Raw genomic sequence first — 19,841 nt, 5'->3', positions numbered from 1 at the left:
ACAACAAAGAACCAAGCTTCAGCACCACATAACTGCCAGATTATTTAAATCACAACAGCACATATAGATAGTATAACAGATGATTTTTTTTCCCACTTACAAGATGTGCAAAGTGTTTGCTTTAGAATTAAGAATACAATGTGAAGTCTCTTCTTTAGGCATTCAAGTTGGATACATCTTTATTTTATAGTAGTTTAAAGTATATATACAAAAATATACATCTATCAGAACAAAATCAAAGTGGTAGATACAAACTTAATGGAAAAGAATGGTAGCATTTTCACCAGTACGTTGACCTGGAAATTACAACTTACAAATTACAATTACAAATCAGCCAAGGACCTGGTGGTGAAAAAGAAATAAGAGTTTTGAAAGGTATTATTAAAGAATAAAATAAGATTGTATTTTTGCTATAGAGGTGTTAAAGTGCACAGAAGAAGCATGTATAGTTGTAAAATACAGAAAAGCACTGAATATTTACCCAAACATTCTTGATCTAGAAACTCAGCTAAAAAGAATCACAAGACATGGTTGTCCACGGACTTCAATATTTTATAGTTTTTGCTAGGTCAGAAATCCCACAATAACAGCCTCTCTCATACCATTACTGCTTCTAGACCTTTATTCAGTAATAACGTACAACTTTAAGCACTTGGGTGGTCCCACTGAAGTCAGTAGAAATAATCCCATGCTTAAGAGTCATGCACATACTGAAAGAGTTTGTTAAATCATGGCCTAGGTCACAGAAAATAAATCCTTTTGCTGTTCCACACATGAATCTGAAGTGGTGCCCATATGGACATAGGCTGGGATCATTGCTATTTGATTGCCTAACTCCCTTAGGATACTTTGAAAAACCCAGCACTATGCAGTATATCCTCCGACTTACATTAAAGTATTTGTGGAGCAATAGGTGATATTTGGCTTTTTAATATGCATCTGAGGGATCTTCAAAGCCTGGGGCCCAATCCAGAACTCACTGAAGTGAATGTAGTCTTTGGCCTCAACAGGCTTTGGATCAGGTTCTTAGTGAGAAAAGAACCATTTCAAGTACACCAAGTTACCTAAAAACTGAGAGAGAGCAGAGAGAAAGGAAAGTGAAGTTGGTTTATTTTCAGAGAGATGCTTTTCTTAGATGTATAACTCGGTGAAATTTTTCTTGAATTCATTCCATGTGCCCACAATTTTTTTTTAAAGGGGTTACAACTGAAAATATATTTTAATGGAGTCCAACTAACAAACACTCTATCTTTTTAAATACTACAGATTTTTTATAAAATCGAGTTTTAAAAAGCCTTGAAATAAACAGATAGGGGATTCCTCCAGATTCCCACAGCTACTCTATCTTAACAGAAACATAACAAGCTACTGCTTTGTTTTTTCTCTCCCCAAAATCTTCCCAGAAAATTCTGCCCTTTCTCCATATTAAAGAACTCCTGGCTAAGGACGAGCATATAAGGTAGTCTGCTCTCAGAAGCTCATTTTTTTGCACAACTAAACTGATGGGGAAATGTTTCCTCCAAAATGAGTATCTCTTAATCTTCGCTTGTGTGTAAGTGAGGTTGAAAATGGGATCATGGACATCAGTAAGCAGAAAAACTGGCAAATAATGAATCATCAATAGGATAGATTTGCTGGAGCAGCATAGTGTAATAAGTTAAATGTGCCCTCTAGGATTTATCTTAAAATGAAAAGGAAATGACTTCTGGTTAACGTGAAGCTTCTACACATATTATGGTAATACAGGCATGTATTCAGATAAATTCTAATAGACTGCACAGAAAACAGAAACACATATGGGAGATGTTCGAATACTCAGGGACAAATAGAAAAATGGCAGCAACTACTGCATGCACACAAAGAACGATTGAAAAAATATAATATACATATTTTTGCACACACTTTTTACACATACATACACACAGACATTTAAGAAAACATGACCTATATCTACAAACTCAAAATAGTTAATGAGCCATAGATATAGATATTAGTAATTTCAACAAGGTTCCCTAAAGTCAACACAAGGTCTCTGCACCAGCTAAGCCTAGACCAATGTGCTCGCCGTAACTGTAAGTGATGGGTCCTTTTTCCAGCGGGATAAAAAAAAGGGGGGGGGTTGCCCTTTAAGTGCTCCCTCTGCAACTAGTGGAAAAGGGTGAACAGGAAAAGACAGAGCAGGGAGGAACAGGAAGCGCCTGCACTAGATGGAAGAGGGAGGCAAGGAGGGACACCGCATTCCAAATGACTGGAGGAGGGCAACATTTTTACCCCAGGCTGTTCCAAAAATGCCCTCTCTAAATAGGCTCAGGCTGTCAACAGCAGCAGCAGTGGCTCGGGGCTCACAGAGGAGGTGGCGGCGTCTTCACTTCTAAACATATTGCAACAACAGCTCCAGATGCCTGCACATGCTTACCACAGCAGTGTGCTGAGATCAGGATGGGGAAGGGGAATTCCCTCTCCTAGAATGCTGGGGAAAATAGTTAGCATGGCTTGGAGGTGGGAGGAAATTCTCAAGGTGTTCAAGACTATGGTATCTAGCACACAGGAGGAGAGGAGGAGGAGAAAATCTCCCATACACTAAAGAGGGGAGTGCAGAGCAGGGACTCAGAGGCAAGGGAGGAAGAACCACTCCCCCAGCCGGTAAGGTGGGAATGCCAGGCTCTCACCAATCACCCAACAACAGCAACTGCTACCACAAGATAGCAGAGGAACCTGCTGTGGTTACATGTGGCCATGAGGCATCAGGGTTACAGCAATACACTATCTGGGACCAGACTGGGAAGAGAGAGGGCTGATGAAAGCCCCCCCAAATAGGTGAAAACAATTAAGGAAATAATGATGAGGACTTGCATGCACAAGTTATTACCAGATATTCCCACGATATTAAGTGAATAAAGTTGCAGCCTAATTAAACCACCTCCATTGTCTTCTGTCTTTCTTCTGGTATGGCCAGACAATGTCTGTGCATCTTTAATACACCTTTAATGCTCTGCACAATTGGGAAACAGGTGATTACAGCTGATGTTTATGCCTCTGGTACTTTCTGTTGAGATAACACCCGCAGGTGAGACTGGGGTATGTCGACAACAGTTAGCTTTCTCCTCTCTGCACAAGTAATTACTGCATTAGCCTATAATGGTTCTTTATACCCTCCTGAGACAGCCTTCTACATCCATGGAGTGCACATACCCCAAGCAACTCCTGATAACCCTATCCTCCCTCATGCACGGAAAGGTTACCAGCTATGCTGTCTAGGAAGTCCCCATATCCACTGAGGAGTCATCTGGATTCCTGCCCTTTTTGTCTTAGCAGTGAGGATGTTTGAAGTGAACAGTGAACAGCTTGATTTATGAACACTATGCTAACCATACAGTATTGTGAACTAAGGGAAAACTATTTAGATTTTCATAATCAACACATTTTAGATAAAAGTCACTGATGAAGAACAAACAGAATGATCAGATGCTATTTTAAAATATCTGTTTAACCATCATCAGTTTATATAACTGACAGGCTAGTATCTAGGATAACTTTTCTCATCTAATAATGACCAACATCCTCCCTGTGTTGGGGAGCCGAGCCTGGGCTGGTGAGGATAGTTGAAAACATCATTGGTGCTATAGCAAAGCACTAGTCAAGTGGGAGGAAAAGATAAGGCTATTTTATTTACTATTGGATATTTTTCCAAAGTTACTACCCAACACTAAGTAAAACCTATTCCTCCCACAGGCAATTCCCTGGTCCACTGGCAGAGATGTTTGCTATTAATGTTATTTACAATGCTCATTTTGGCAGATCAGTGCATGCTGGAATGACCAAAGTGAATGGAAACTTGGAGATTGCACACAGAAGCTTTAAGTCCAAAAAAGGTTATTTTGAAGAAAAAGAGTGTTTGCTAAAATGTTCTTTATTGTTTGGATATTTGGCTTCTTATTGTCATGTTAGCCTGTTTTAAAAATATATATATATTCCCATTCATCTTTAAGATTCAGTCCCCTCACATATAATATATGAACCTCATTTAAGATGCACATGGCTTGAAAATACTGGATTCATTGACAACACTGGAATTTTCAGTGATAATCTGATTGAAATGTAACTGTTCTCATTTCACTTCCAGAATGTCATTTCAAAATAGGAGCGAGGAAAAGCTATGAATTCCAAGTCATGCCTTTAAAAACATAGACAGAGATACCAAGGTTGTGCATCACTTTAATTCCCACACCACTTTAATGTAGTTGTGACCCTGGGCTTTCTCATTCTGAATAATAATGCATGTACATTACAATACAACATACTCATTTTTCACATCCCTGAACAGCTAATGTGCTTGTCATGTCCTCAATCTTTGTCCATGACTTTGCTTTCAAATTACTCTACGAGTTCCTGGGCATCTGTTTCTCACTCTTCTTTTGAGATTGTACACAGTGGCCATCATTAACAATTTTACAATAACTGTTCACAAGTATTAGTGTTAGCAGCATAGTTGTGGTGTTCCCAACCCTGTGGTAACACTGAACGAAGAGAGAATTAGAAAGATTTTGACAACTACCACTATTAGATCAATTTTTAGTCTTATCTGTCGTATTTCAAGTATTGTAAATTTAAATGACCCTAAACAAGATGCAGGCTTTTTTTTAAATTTTGGTCAGACTCAGTTAAATACTACCTCTTTCTCTCTACACTATAGCTTTATATAAAAAGTTATATTGCTCCAAGTTCTCTCTCAGTCTTTCAATTAACTACAATGCTTGCAAAGTCAGTATGAAGTGACAAATCTTAGTCATGTAATACAATGCACTACTAAATTAGATACACATTTCAAACAACTTCAGTTATTCAATAGTGGCTACCACAAGACTTTGCTCAGTCACAAATAAAGAAATGAAGAAAGGTCTCACTGAAACAGCATAAAAAGATGACATGTAAAACCATTAAAAAAGTTCAAGTCATGGATGAAGCCTCATGAAAAACAATGAGTTATAATATGCCCTACTTATTTGCATACTACAAGATTATGTCACAACATTTTAAAAAAAAATATTTCAGAAAGTGGTAGATTTTCTCTATAAGAACAAATAATGCTAAAAGCAACTACTTTTGCATCCTTGTTGGGTCAATGACACCCTTCACATCTTAGAAAGACCTTTAAGAGCTAATCTTCCTTTGCTTTCTCTCTCAGTCGTCTTTCTTTGTATCAATAGCTCAAAGATAACTTAAGGATGAATGAAAAATCCTTTACATTGCCCTTTTAAAGGCAAACACACAAACGCTGGAAATCATAATGCTAATTAAAGGCCAACAATTTCCCAAATATAAATAATAGCTTTATTTATTTAGCTGACCATAAGAACGGTTTTGAGATTTACAAAAGTCTGAATTAAACTTTAAACATCCATATTAACTGAGTTCAAATGTGACTTACGTGAGAAGTGACATATTAAGCAGCTGTTCTATGGTCTGCCATATGTGAAATAAGTTTGTGATTTTTGTTTCAGTAAAATTCCTAGAGGAGACATGTCTACATCACAGTTGACATTAGCTGTCAGATTCAGCAGAAGCACCAAGGACTGAGCGGATATAAAGAATAAAACTACCCTGATACTTATACAGGCAATCCTTCCATTTCAGACTTGAAATATATTGACAGGGTAGTGTGGGGAAATTTGCCCATGGTGTACTTGTTCTGTGAGTGAGTGTAGGATTTCATTTGCAGCTCTTTGAATCCAGCACCATTTACAAGAACTAAATTCAATTTGTTATTTTAATCATGCAACACAAAGTCATAGGAGGAAAACACATTGTTAAGGTTTTCTTACGGTGCACTATTATGGCAAATTTTGCAAGCATCACAAGTCAGTGTGTGATGTTACACTGCATACTGAAAGGTTTACACTTCCAAGACTTTAACTTCTTTTTTCTTGCTTTTATAAAGTGTAAGTCTGACTTTCAGTAAGGTTAAAGAACTTTAAACAAAGTTTTATCAGAAGATTCTCTCTGTGTCAGATTATCCTCACACAGCAAAAAGCCTATGCAGTAGACACAGTTGGCATGGCTGGGATATCACCAGCCCCGTGGTGATCTCTGGCTGTTGTAACAGACCTTGGGAGATAACAGAAGGACAAGGTGGGCAAGGTAATGTATTTTATTGGACCAGCTCCTGTTGATGAAATAGACAAGATTGCTGAAGAAGAGCTCTGTGTAGCTTGAATGTTTGTCTCTTTCACCAACAGAAGCTGGTCCAAAAAAGATACCACCTCACACACCTTGTCTCTCTAATATCCTGAAACCAACATGACTACAACCTTAGAGACAATAGGCTAGCTTTCCTTGAGGGAATCAGACTGGTACACAACTGCCACAAGATCACTAAAGCCCAGCTTTGCACCCCCTTCCTCAGATGCAGCATACACTTCTAAGCCACAGTTCAGGATTTAGCTCTAATGAAGCTAGCAATAGAAGACGAAGGGTAACTTGCCCATGGGCTGGAGAGCTTGGGGCTAAGACAACCTCTGATTACAAGGTGATCCCACCTTAAGGGAATCAGATGATCTCAGTATAAAAGGCAGCAGGAAGCTGCAGGGGGAGAGACTGTGGAAGAAAGCCTAAACTAGAAAGCTAGGCTTCTGTGAGCAGAATAAGGTCTCTATGGATGACTGGACCATTGGACATGGATATGAACTATAGGGCTACTGTGATGGGCTTTGTATTTGGAACATTGAAGACTATTTTGAATTATTTTTGGCTACTGACCCAGGTTCATTAAGGACTGGGGATAGCCCTGAGAGAGACTATAGGCCACTCCCAAGGGCCCCTCAACAGAGAAAGAGCCTGTGGAAACATGTCTGACTACAAGGGGCACCTAGCAAATGGTGACCCCACTACCAAAGATCTAGAACTATATGAAGCTATGGGTTGCAGGATAGGATAGGGATTTCTGTCTGGATTTTTTTATTTTATAGTTTATATTTGAAGCCAAATTTGCTAACTGAAAGCTGACCCAGCTCTATTTCTCATGCTTACCTCTTCAGTACTATTGACTATCTATCCATGCTCTTCATTTGAACTGTGGCCCTACAGTTTGTCTTTCTTAGCCTGTGGGCTCCTAGAGCCTTCGTTTGTTTTGTAAATTAGCGTCTACATTCAAAGGGTTACTGTATATAAATAATACATTACAAAATAATCAAAATAATATTCTGCATGCAAGCTGACTGCATTTTCAGCCTTAACATAGGCTTGTTTTCATATGGAAAAAGAGATACCCAAATTGTAAGATAATGGAGTATAATACTTTTATTAGCTAAATCTTTTTGAGTGATAAAAGCCTAATCATCATCTGAAACCCTTGTTTTTTGTTTCCTACAACATAAAGCAGCCAAACCTATGTAAATTTTATTTTAAAACTAATTTAAGAATGAGTCCTTATTTAAGCAGCATTTAAATATTACTGTTCTCTGAAAACATGCTCTTTTCATATAACTTACCAACAGTTTTCTAAAATAGACACAACACAAGCGATCACATATAATTAAGTTTATTTCATTTTAAAACACTTCTGACTTCAAAGATTTAAAAAGAACAAAAATATATTCCTAGGAATTAGAATAAAATTTAAAAACAGATACATTAAAAAATTGAATTTCAAGATATAATTAGTTGTCTAATAACCCTTGAATTCATGTTTAAAAGTGTTGCCTTTACCCCCCTTATAATTTAACTATTTTTACTTTACTTTTTGTAAACACTGCACTATAATCCTCAAAAATAAACCTTGAGGAAGAAACATTATTACTAAGGGTTCAAGCCAACAAAGATTTAGTACCAGGACTAGAGACTATTAATGGGGCTTCATTAATTAATTCACTAATTAGCTTCAATGGGGTATTCAGTGCTGCAGGTATTCATAGGATAAGACCTTTTTCGTCGTCGTTGTTTTCTGTTGAAACTTTTCATCTTACAGAAGGTTTCTGTAAATACTTGGTCTATATTAAAACTAAGTTGATTAAACACATTATAAATGTACAGCAATATTAAATAAAACTGACTAATTTATACCATGACTAGACTAGATTGTAACTAGACTCAGTATAGCCAGGCATGAAAGTAGGAGAGTTTGTGGACTCCTCATCTTGAGCAGCCACACAAGGCCTACCCACATCGTAGGTCCTGGAGCTCTGGATGCTCCCTCTTTGGGAGCAAAAGGGTGAGAAGGGGCTGGTAAATATCAGGGATTAAGCCAAGCACCTGCCTCCACCCCATGTACCAGCTGAAAGAACAAACTGTTTGTGGGATGGTAATGGAATTCTGCATCTCAGAAAAGGAGTGCCATTAGTATCTTGCCACCCCACCTCTATAGCAGAACTTGGCAAATGCAATGCCTTCTAGTGCTCCATTTGGGGCAGTGTGCCTATGCATCACCTTTTAATATGGGCAGTGGGCAACAGTGGCATACCAAGAGGATGCAGGGGGGGCCATGCCCCTGGGTGGTGGTCTGGGGCACTGGTCGAGCCCTAGCCACCCACTGTTGCAGGCAGCCAGGGACCGGAATTTGACGTCCCCGCCTGGCTGCTGAAGGGCCCCTCTGCGGATCCTCCTGACCTCCCTTATTGCTGGGCACATAAACAGCTGGGAGTGATGTTGCTCGTTGAGTCGGCTCCTCTTCCCCCGCCCCTTCCCTCACCGGCAGGACTTGGAGCATTGACTTGCTTGCTCCTCTTCCCCCTTCCCTCATTGGCCTAAGTCTTTGCTCAGCCAATAGGAACGCAGTGTGTGGCAGAGCCAATAGCAGGGCTGGGAGCTCTGCAGCGCTTTTTCAAATCTTTAAACAAACACTCAGCTGGAAGGAAGCTCTCAGCAGCAGTCTCTGTGCTTAGTCTGAAGATGCATCTGAAGCATCTTCAGACTTCACCATGATCTGCCCCTCACCCTCACATTGACATGTTAGAAAGGCAGGGGCAAGCTCCTTGAGACACCGGTAGAGACAGGAATGCTCAGGCGGGGGAGGGGGCTGCTGCCCCAGGGGATGATTAGCCTCACAGACAGCCCAGCTTTGGACTTTAAGGACACCAGGGAGCTATGGGGACCTCAGCCGCACAGGGACTAGGCAGCCAATCCAACAGCAGGGCTCCGGGGTCGAACACATCATCCCCCTTCACTGCTGGGCCATCCGCGGGCATCTGCCCCTAACACTTCCGCTCCGAGCTGCACCACAGCGGTTGGGGGGTAATGGAGGAGAGTGGGAAATGGGTCCACAGACCCCCCCCCATGGGGCGCTGCCACCAATGGGGGAGGCGCAAATACAAGCACTGGCCCCTGGGTGCTGGAGACCTACATTACGCCACTAATGGGCAAACAGCATGATCTAACTCTAAGTGAGAAAGCACTAGCTCCTACCTACATTTTAGAAAGGAGGGAATTCTAAACTGCTACCATTGCTGTACATAATGGAGAGAGTGCAGCAATCTTCTCAATGTAATTGGAAAAAGTGAAAGAAGTTGCCTATCCTTATATTTGTTTTTAAGACAGCTCATCAATTTGTCCATCATCACTAAGCCATTCTAATATTACAGCATTTGAGTAGAGGAATATAAGTTCAAGTTCATGCTGCATATTTTGTATTCTTTGCTCAACTTGTTTACAGGGTTGTATCCATGCTCCAATCAAAATGAAATGTTTTCTACCTGAAATGTCAGGTCACCTGAACTCCATTTTCATGTTACAATATGTAGTTTTATTGTTTTACGTGAGAGATGACATTTCTAAGCTAAAGACTTCCTACAAAAAACACAATGTACCATTTCTGGATTTTTTCTGGCTAGGAAGTAACTGAAAACACAATAAGAAACTGTGTACATTAATACCCAAATGTATAGATGATAGATTCAGCTTAGGAAAGTCTAAAACTACATTTTAACTTACTGCTTTTTTTTAAATTACAATTTTCTCTAGTGACACATTGCACTGCTAGAGTATATTTCCAAGCTATGCTACAAATTGAAATTAGTAGCTTAATTGGAGACCAGTTTTATGAAGCAAGAAAAGGTCATATGGCTTTTGGTGATTTGTTTCTTATGCTGCTCTGGCCACAGCTAAGAATAACAGAGTTGGGGAATTAGATCTTGTAACAAATTGAAGAAGAAATTAGACAATAAATATAAAACTAGGTTAAAAAAAATAACCAAGTTATCAACTAGGACTCTGAACCGCTAATGTTTATGTAATAGATAAGAAAGGATCTTTCTTGGGCCCTAATCTACCATGTGGGCAGACTCCTGAACCTTCCTGGAGATCTATTAAAATCAACAGGACCACATGGTCTAATTACAGGATTGTGACCTTGTTTTTAATTAATCAGATGAAAATAATATGACTGTATACATTTCAGTTTTCAATTTGATTATATAGTTTATTTCCTGAAGAAGACCATCATCTCTCCTTATTTTTCATTATTACCATATTATCTAGATAATCATCATTGTAAAGTCAATGGAATGACTGCAGACTAGCAAGTAATTATCAAGGAAGTGACTTAAGGTCAGTTTTACACTTAGCTCATAGTCATAAAAATGCAATCCAGTCAGCAAAACATGGCACAATCTTTATGTAATTCAGAAAATTCTGTCAAATATTATTGTCTGGAGACCTAATGCATGTATGATTCAATATTCTATACCTACATCTAGACAATTTCTTACTGAGGATTTCCATGGGACTTGTAAAAATATGTGAACTACTATTCAGCTTTTAAAGACAAACTCAAACAACTCTATTCACTTAAAAAAATAAAGGTAGATGTATAAATATAACATTTACTAGAGCAATCTTTAAAAAGAACATTTCATGTCAAATCTATAGAATTTTAATTTAATTGAAAGTATCCTAATTTATTTAGCAAATTTCATCAAAATTTTTAAATTCTGAAAATTCTGACCAGCTCTAAATAGCACCAGCTAATGACTCCGAAGACCATAGTACTTTGCTATATATACAATCAGAAATAACTGCAGCAACTGTAGTATTTGTAGTTGCTATTACTTAGTGTTGACTTTCTAAAAGATAACTACTGAAATTGCCAGTTGCACTAAATGATTTTGACATTGCTATTAGGAAGAGCAATCATTTTGCTGTGTCCTTTGATTACTTTTTCTTCATTATTTTTTTATGAACTATGGCAACAAGATTCTTGTACTCTGCTCTAATAGGTCATGATTTTTCATGATGCTGATTGACAATGATAGGAGTAAATAGCGCAAAACTAAAATATCACTATTACTGGGCAAGGGAATAAAGACAGTAAAGATGATTATTGGCAATTGTACAGAAATAGTTTGAAGTAAAATGATAAACACAAACGTGCCTGGACAGGTGCTACCGCAGCACTACAGTGAATTATCTCATATGGCAGACAAAGGTTCTCTTTCCCATAAAGACATTCTCACCTATCACTTTTATGTGCTTGGCCAGATGTCCTATAGAGAATTTGTGCGTGTGTGGAGAAGCACACCCACCCACTGTTCATTGTATACCTTGTCTTTAATGTAGAGATATTCTGCCTTTATATAAAATGTTTCCTTTGAGTGATATTCTTTCTTTAACAAAAAGACAAGACATTAATGATCAGGTATCAGTACCAGCTGGTTAAGATGTTTTTTCCGTGACAAACGTATACAATCTTGATACTCTGGGAGTATTTAGTTTCCCTGATCACTATCACTTCTCCATTTCCTTCGCCACTACAAATGTTTTCATTAACGTCCATCAGCTATTTTTAATTCCTCAATGCTAATTACATCTGTAGTATAAAAATTTGGTAGCTGAAATCTTACTAGAGGGATACCATTTATCAGACCTTAAGCACTTCACTCTATATATTTCTGTTCTTTTTCTTCAGCTGGCTCTCAATACGAGGATGATGTCTGCACAAAGGGTTCATTGGTAGATTTTTCGGTGACTAACGACCCCAATTGGTGCTCATAAGCAAAACATTGAGAAACTCTAGGGAGCATAGAAAAAAAGAGTTCTATAGACTTGGAGCCTCTCAGACATTCTTTAAAAATATATTTTCAGGAAATGAGTTCACTATACAGTGGCATTCAGGCTATCAAAACATCAAGTGAAAAGGAGAGTGAATGGAATATTCAATGACTTTTCTCAATAACAGAAGTAATAAAAAAAGCTATTGTTGACAGTCACCCATTTTAGAAGGTAATTCTGCTGTTTGCAAGCTGAGCATCACATTTTTTTCCTCTCTTCAGTGAGTATAGTTCCCTGCCATTGAGCAACTGAACTTAATTTCTCAATGTCAACACCTCTGCTAATCCCTGCATCCCATGCCAGCTTCCAAAGCATACTATTTGTTTTGCAGGGAATGAGTTTAATATTTTGCTAAGACTCAACAGATGAAATGGAGTATTTTTCCTTCTCCTTTCTGCCTACATAATTTCAATATAAAAGAGAATTACAGTAAAAATAACTATTACTCTATTTATTCAACATCAGTTAAGTGGGAAATTGCCTTTTTATTTTCCCTGCTCTGTCTCTCACACACACATTACAAGTCTGCCTTGCAAATGTAGTATATTAAGCTCACCTTTCACTTTCTCTTTTTTGTAAGCTAGTAACTACTGCTCCAAGAAATAACCCTGCTGCTCCTTCTATCCCTTTATGGAAGGCATCAATATTCAAAAATGCAAATCCAATAACTGCCCTGAGAGTGAGGCATAGCAGCTACAAACCATCCCTATTGGATGCATACCAGCCAAGCAATAACCTTCCAAGATGCAGTAGCTTCTTTCAAGACTGTCCCATAAACCAAAATCTTGATACAGAGATTTGTCATTAATCTTAATTGGCAGTTATAAGAATGAGGATTACTTGTAAATTGGGCAGGGGTCAATATATGATTGAGAGGTTTTCCACTGACTTTATGCTGAAATATATAGGAAGAGCTAAATGAACCACCCATAAAAGGAAAACTTTAGTGCACTGAATAAGCATTTTCAGAACATTTGTGACATGATGCGAGATGTTACACTTTAGGTCATTCTTATCATTTTCCAATAGTGTTTTTGGAGTCTTCACAAGCAGAAGCTATAATTTCCTATAATTATCAGTAATCTCATAAAAAAAATATCTGAAAAGTGTAACTGGTACATCTCAAAATTATCATAAGTGAACAACAACAACAAAAGTTTGATTCACATTGGGAGGTTCAGCTTGAATGTTCAAATTGGAGGGCTAAATCTGAACCCAAATTGAACTCAATTGTATTGTAGCAATCTCCTTCCAGCTTTACACCTGAAGCAGATGGAAGCAGATTGCACCAAGAGATCAGCCCTTTCAAATTACAATAGTTTATGATTCTCATCTGCATTTTAATCAGATATAAAGGATTTATTCCTGAAATACGTCAAGGAAGCCTATTTTCACCACCTGGAAATGCATCAGAGAGTTTATAGCCAATCAAGTAAAATATGTTGCACATTTTCACTTTGTATATCTTCCTCTCTAGAGTATGCAATATTATATGGACATCCGTGTTAGTGATTTTATTAGTAGCTATATATAAACCTATCAGAACAGGGACCAGAAGATGATCTTACACCCCAAATCCATTTTATTAGGGATTTATCTGGTGCTCAAAAGAAAAAGTGAATTTGTGGGTTTAATCAAATAATGCCATTTTATTCAAAATGCAAAACCAGAAGACAGGTCTTATAGTCAGAGTACAGGCCAACTGAATGACTGGTAGATAATATAAGTGGTTTACTATCCATGGCATGCTTCATCCTGTAACCAGGGATGGTGTGAATTGGAATTTTATCTTGCTGTGTCAAGAAGATGCAATAGCATAAGTGCAAAAATACAATTTTTACAGCCTGCAGAGGCATGTAGCATGAACCGAAGAGACAAGTATTGTTTCACAACAACATTGTCAAAATGTTGCCCTGTTGAGGTTTATTCTTTTGGATTAATCATTGGATTATTTTGCTTTATCAACAAAATCATACATAACAACCTTATTATTCATAAACCGAGAACCCAGTATTATGACAGAACCAATAAAGTGAATTACATGCTGCATTATGACATTTCATTACCATGACTGGTTTGATTGTTTAAATCAAATACTGTAGGAATTGGATTCTCGGTTTATATTTTTGCATACTGTACTGTAGCTGCTGGTAACGAGGAATTATGAATAAAAACAATGAAGCAAAGTAGAGAGGTTATGAAAGGAACATAGTTCAGGAACATGATTGATTTGGCTAGATTGAAAGATGCCAATGTGCCATCTCCTAGCAAAAAACAGACCTACCTTACCATAGGCTTTTAAATACACTACATAATAATAAGGGTAACAGTAACACTATAAGGGCTTTGGACTTATCTCACATTTTTGGACTAAATGTAACGCAATTAGCACTTCAAATTTGTAATGAATTATGCACACAACAAATTAATTTTCAATTCCATGTTGATCTATCTACATTTTGAAACATGAACAGCCATCATGGAACAATGGTCCAGTTAGCCTAGAAACCCAGCTTTGACAATGGCCACTATCACATGCTTCAGAGAAAGGCATAAAACCACCAGAATGCACTTCATTTTTGCTGAGATTAAAAGTAAAACGTGGTAATGCTGATACAAGTTCTAAATCTGTTTCCCATTTATTGTTGTTGCAATTTTTGTTGTTTTTGCATTTCTTCAATGCTCATGAAAGCAAGGGACTGATGGTATAGGTAAAGGTCAAGCATCTTTCCCACACAGGTTGTCAATTTTAAGCTGTTCGAAGAAGGGACCTTGTCTAGACCTAACTGTAGAATGTTGTGAACATCCACAGCACAATAAATAATAATCATCTCAGACTGCCAATACTTCTGCTGTTCCAGTCTTGGGGCTCTCCTCACAAGGAACTCTGTTCATGAGTAATTCTGCTGTGATTATGTGAAGCAGACAGATACCCACCCTATAGGTCTTATTTCCCTTGCAACCAAAGTCAAGTTTGAACTGGATTTGTCACTGAGTTGTGTGTGTTTTGACAAGCAAAAAGTCAAATACTGCTCTTGATACCAATATCCCAACAAGGTCTTTGCAATGATTGAAAATAAGGGGGGAGTGCGGGGGTGTGTTTGGGTGTGTGTGTGAGAGAGTCTCTGAATTGCATTAAATCATTGTTCCACTGGATTCTCTCATTTTTGTTCTTGAGATACATAACATCACTAGCAGAGTTCTACTTTATTATTTTACCACATTGCTGGGTACCACATCAAAAGAAACTGTTTAAATACTTCTTTTTTAGTTAACAGTTTTCCAACTAGTACTAGTAGGATATTAGTTAACTACATTGCAGATGGTCAGAATATATGTACTGTCCATCATACAGTGTGTTCTATAGCTTCATTAGAGCTTCATAAAAGTCATCAGTCCCTTCTTACACGTTAACCTGATTATGTCAGTAGTACCAGTATAATCATGGGGACACTGGTTAGTGGTATGGTGAAACATGGACACATGGTTGGAAATTTAGAGCTATGTTGTCATAACTCTAAAGCTATTTCTTCCGCTGGAAAGAGTAGTTTTCATCAACTGATTTTACCAGAATCATGAAATGTAATTGGATTTTTCTATGTTATATGGAAAAGAATTGGCAGGAGAGATTTAGTCAGATATGGAATGAGAGTAATACTGAGAAGAGAAGCTGATGGTAAAGTAAAAAGGGTAAAATATATACCTAGCTAAGCTCTCTATATGGCAGAGGAAAAAGTCATTCAAGCAAGATTTCATGTTAATGACATACCCAAATCAATCTAAAATATTTAGCAGTATTTAGGAGTATGCATAATGTTGATACAGCATTTCAAATGATGTGATAAAATTTTCTTAAAACAACTGACAACCTAGAGTTCAGAGAACACATTTAAAAAAACAAAAACAAAAAAACATTTCCAACATGGTCAGTTACTTCAATATTCTCAACACAACCAAAGAAACAGGGTCTATCCAGAAGTGGAGATTTTAGGATTGTACGTACACACACACACACACACACACACACACTTTTTCTCCACAATCATACCACAAAGAGAAATAGCATCCATAAACCTAACGGGACTTTTTTCAATATACTACATATAAATCAGTTATTGTCCTGGAGCCTACAGCCCTCATCAGAAACACAGACAATGATTTTTTTCCCCTGGAGACCACATCTGATTAGCAAATCAGTAATGACTTAAAGAATGACTTCCTCAAAGAATTAAAATACATAATGAATTCATTTAATTCTGAGTAGTCTCTATTAAGATTGTAAATATATTTTATTTTTAAAAAAATCCAGGTTACATATATATAATTCCCAATTATCATGTTGATTAATACTAGATCAGTGACTGAGTGATCCTGGTTTCATTGCTGGCTGATCTTATCCAAGCCGTAAAACTTCACATGAATGGCCAAATCCTGGCAGGATGACTTTGCCAGAGCTGTGCCTGTTTAACTGGTACCATGCCACCAAATTCTTTGAGCGACCTCAAAATGAGCAAGAGGCCATGCTCTGTGCGTCCAATGCAAATGCAAGAAAAGCTCACCATCAAAAAACTCCTTCTTCAAGTGCACTCACCTTGTTCACCAATCTAGAGCCAAAATGAGCAACCAGATGCTATTCAGACCACCCGGTCTTCCCCATCACTTTCTGTCAGAGCTCAGAGATTGTGTGACTTGAACACTCACTTGAATAACTTAATCCACACACATGATACGTTCCAAATTTACCCTCTCCCCACTTCCTGGAGTTTGTCTTTTTTTCTAATTTAAAACCAATACAAGTATACACCTCAGCCCAATCTTCTTCTTGAACTTGGTTGTTTCCAGGTTCTCTCCATGCAGGAGCCCTCTATCCCTGCACGTACCTCAGAAGAAAGTAAATGTTTTAAACTCCTGGGTTGGAACTATATTGCTCTCCACAGGTACACTTGAATAAAAACTAAACATAAACCACGGATAGTAGTTAGTTAGTAGTTAGTAAAAGAGAGGGAGTTAAAATGAATATAAAAAAACATTCTGCTGCGTTTATTTTATATACAATATTTGACAAAGGCATAAAACAGGTTTTGTTGCCAATTCTCACCATTCCCTCCTCTGTCCCTTTTTTTCCCTTTTACAAGTTCTTCTCTACTTTAATATTGGAAGCTGCATTCCCTCACTTACCTTTTTATCTTGCAGATTCCAACAGTCTTTGGCAAGCCTGGAACATCATGTCGAGGTTGAAGGCTGAAACCTGAGCTGCAACTTCTGTGCTAGTCAAAGTCTGGGGAGAAAAAAATGAAAACCATATGAGGCTTTCAACAAACTCCAGTTACTGCACAAGGTGAGTAAGCTCTCCTTATGCGACTGTTTTAAGTTCAATGACCTTTCAGAGCAAAATAGAGCCATTTGGCTGACCCATACTGAAAACTATCTTTCTATTATGTATGTGCTGGCTAATCTTAATCAAGTAAATTGTCTTCTTCTGGCTCTATCAGAAAATGGCTTGCTTATTATGTTATGAGGTAATAATTTCTAAGCAAAATCTTTCAAAAAGTTGAAATGGAAAGCATATTCTTTTGGGAAGAAATTGCAGAATTGAAAAACAGAATTTACGATTTTTAATTATGGAATGATTACTGCCACTCCACATTGAAAGAGAATGTGATTTGTACACATGTGAATTATTATTATGCCATAGAATAAGGGAAGCAGTAAAATGGTAGACAAAATAATCAGTGAAATTACTTCAGACCCACCCCAGAGAAAAAAGAACACATCATGCTTGTGTATGTTATCTCCCTTTCTCCTCTCCAGTTCTATGTTGAAACATTTTTGAGCTCTATCCTACAAACATACAAATAACTTTATGCACAATAATAGTCTGATTGAGCGTTAGTGCTGGTCAGAAATTTTCAAATGGAACGTTTCTCCATCGTAAAAGTAACAGATGAAAAAATTTCATTGAAACATCAACTTAGAAGAAATTGACAAAACAGAATTGAGTGATTGACAGGTTTGAAATGTTTTGTTTAGACTTTTTCAAAATGTTTCAATTTGCCATTTCAAAATAATGTTTTGTTTAACATTTTTAAAAATTTATAATAATTTATATAGTCAAAAGTAAAAATTGTAACAAAATGTTTCAAATCAACAAAAGCCAAATATATTTCTGAATTTCATTTTGTAGGAAATTCCATATTTTTTTAGTTTTCATTTCATGTGAGAGTGAACAAACAAACACTGAAATCAAAGAATTTCCCAGAAAACCAGTCCCCACTCAATTATACAATTGATGTAGTAATGTGACTATTAAAGGAAAGCAGGACATAATGTGAAAGATTTTATGCCTCTTTTTCATTACCACAAAAGTGCAATATGCTGGGCATGTCTGCTACGGTTGAAATTGCAACGAGTCACCATTATAAGCCCTGCTCTCTCACTCTCACTCTCACACACACTTTTAATATGGAGTTATCACAGAAATGTTCTCCCTTTGCTGACAAAACACCATTTGTGTTTCCAATAAGGAAATAAGAGACTGGATTAAGGAGCTGCTGATTAACTACTGCAGACTCATTGGATAGTTGTGGCTCAGACTCTACCTTGTATATCCCTCTGAAAAAGTAAGCGAGGCTAAGTAAAAGATAAATACTAATAGAAGTATACATTTGCAATCCAGAGCTCAGGCTGAGTAAATTTTTGACTCTACAAGAAGCGGGCTGCATGGGGATGCTACTAGGATATCAGTGTGAAAATGGCTATTTTGTCAAAATGTTCTTATTTTGAGAACATTTGCTCTTTAGAAATAGAGCTAGTGGAAAAAAAAATCAGAATTTCTGTTTCATGAGAAATTCCATATTTTAACATTTGTTTTTGTCCCAATTTGTAAAGAAAAGTCAAAATATCAAAATTTTTCTCACTGAGTTTCGACTTGAAATTTTTCAAAAATTTCAAAACGTTTTGTTTTGGCTCAGTTCTACATTGAACTGTTTCTTCCGGAGTTGCCTCGTGCCCTTATTCTCCACTGTGGGACAGATTCTGTGGATGGTCGACATCTTTCATAGACCTTCCTTCTGGTCAAGCCATCAGGTGCATTGTGCATAATCGGAAATATAGTCCTACTGGGAGCCCAAACTGTATAGGAGAATGAAGGCACGCGGCACCTGAACTGCAATTCCCATAAGGTACTATTGCAGCTCACGCAGACACAGATTAATGAACTGAACCAAAACATTTCAGCTTGGTTCTACAAACTGGAATGTTGTATTTCATGTTGACTCCACCAGATATGAATATTACATTTTATTTTCCCACTGAGAAAAAAAAATCAAAATATTTTGGTCATATTGAAATTCCCCAAATTTTCAATTTTGCAGAAACTGTTTTTTCATTGAAAAAAAATATTTTGATGAAAAATTCCCAGTCAGCTCTATTAACAAATAATGTTATGAGCCTCGGAACTATTGGGCAGGGATAACTGAGCAACATTCAGAGAAGGGGTAATCTAAGTCAGGAGTGTAACTCACTAAAGCTTCCAGGAGCCCTTTCCAGCATATCACTGTATCTGGTGGAGAGAAAGGTCTCTGAAGTTATAAATAAAATAAGATTAAAAAGGCTAATATATCTTTCAAACAACAATGAAAGTACTAAACACATCCACAGAAGAACAAAACTCCAGAAGTTGGGCAAAATATAAGAGATCCCAAAGAAAATAAAACTGGAGAAGGCATTTTTAAGTAGGGAACAGGACTGAACTATGGGATAACCTGAATTCTGATTTCTCCTCAAACACAGAATATAAACAAATA

General features: G+C 37.4%; 1 long non-coding RNA gene across 1 annotated transcript; it reads right to left on the bottom strand.

Moving 5' to 3' along the window:
* Window positions 1–242: 242 nt before the first annotated feature.
* LOC137160539 (uncharacterized) lies at window positions 243–17,247 on the bottom strand. Its single transcript, XR_010921913.1, has 3 exons — window positions 17,215–17,247; window positions 890–1,071; window positions 243–342 (listed from the first exon to the last, which is right to left on the bottom strand). It is a non-coding gene; the product is annotated as an uncharacterized lncRNA (long non-coding RNA).
* Between the last annotated feature and the right edge of the window lie 2,594 nt (window positions 17,248–19,841).

This window comes from Emydura macquarii, unplaced genomic scaffold (assembly GCF_026122565.2).
Source record: "Emydura macquarii macquarii isolate MOO-44397 ecotype Brisbane River unplaced genomic scaffold, CSIRO-AGI_Emac_v2 contig_2205, whole genome shotgun sequence".
In the NCBI taxonomy this organism is placed as follows: Eukaryota; Metazoa; Chordata; order Testudines; family Chelidae; genus Emydura; species Emydura macquarii.
The sequence above is the reverse complement of the archived record's forward strand: the minus strand, read 5'-3'. Positions and strand labels throughout refer to the sequence as shown.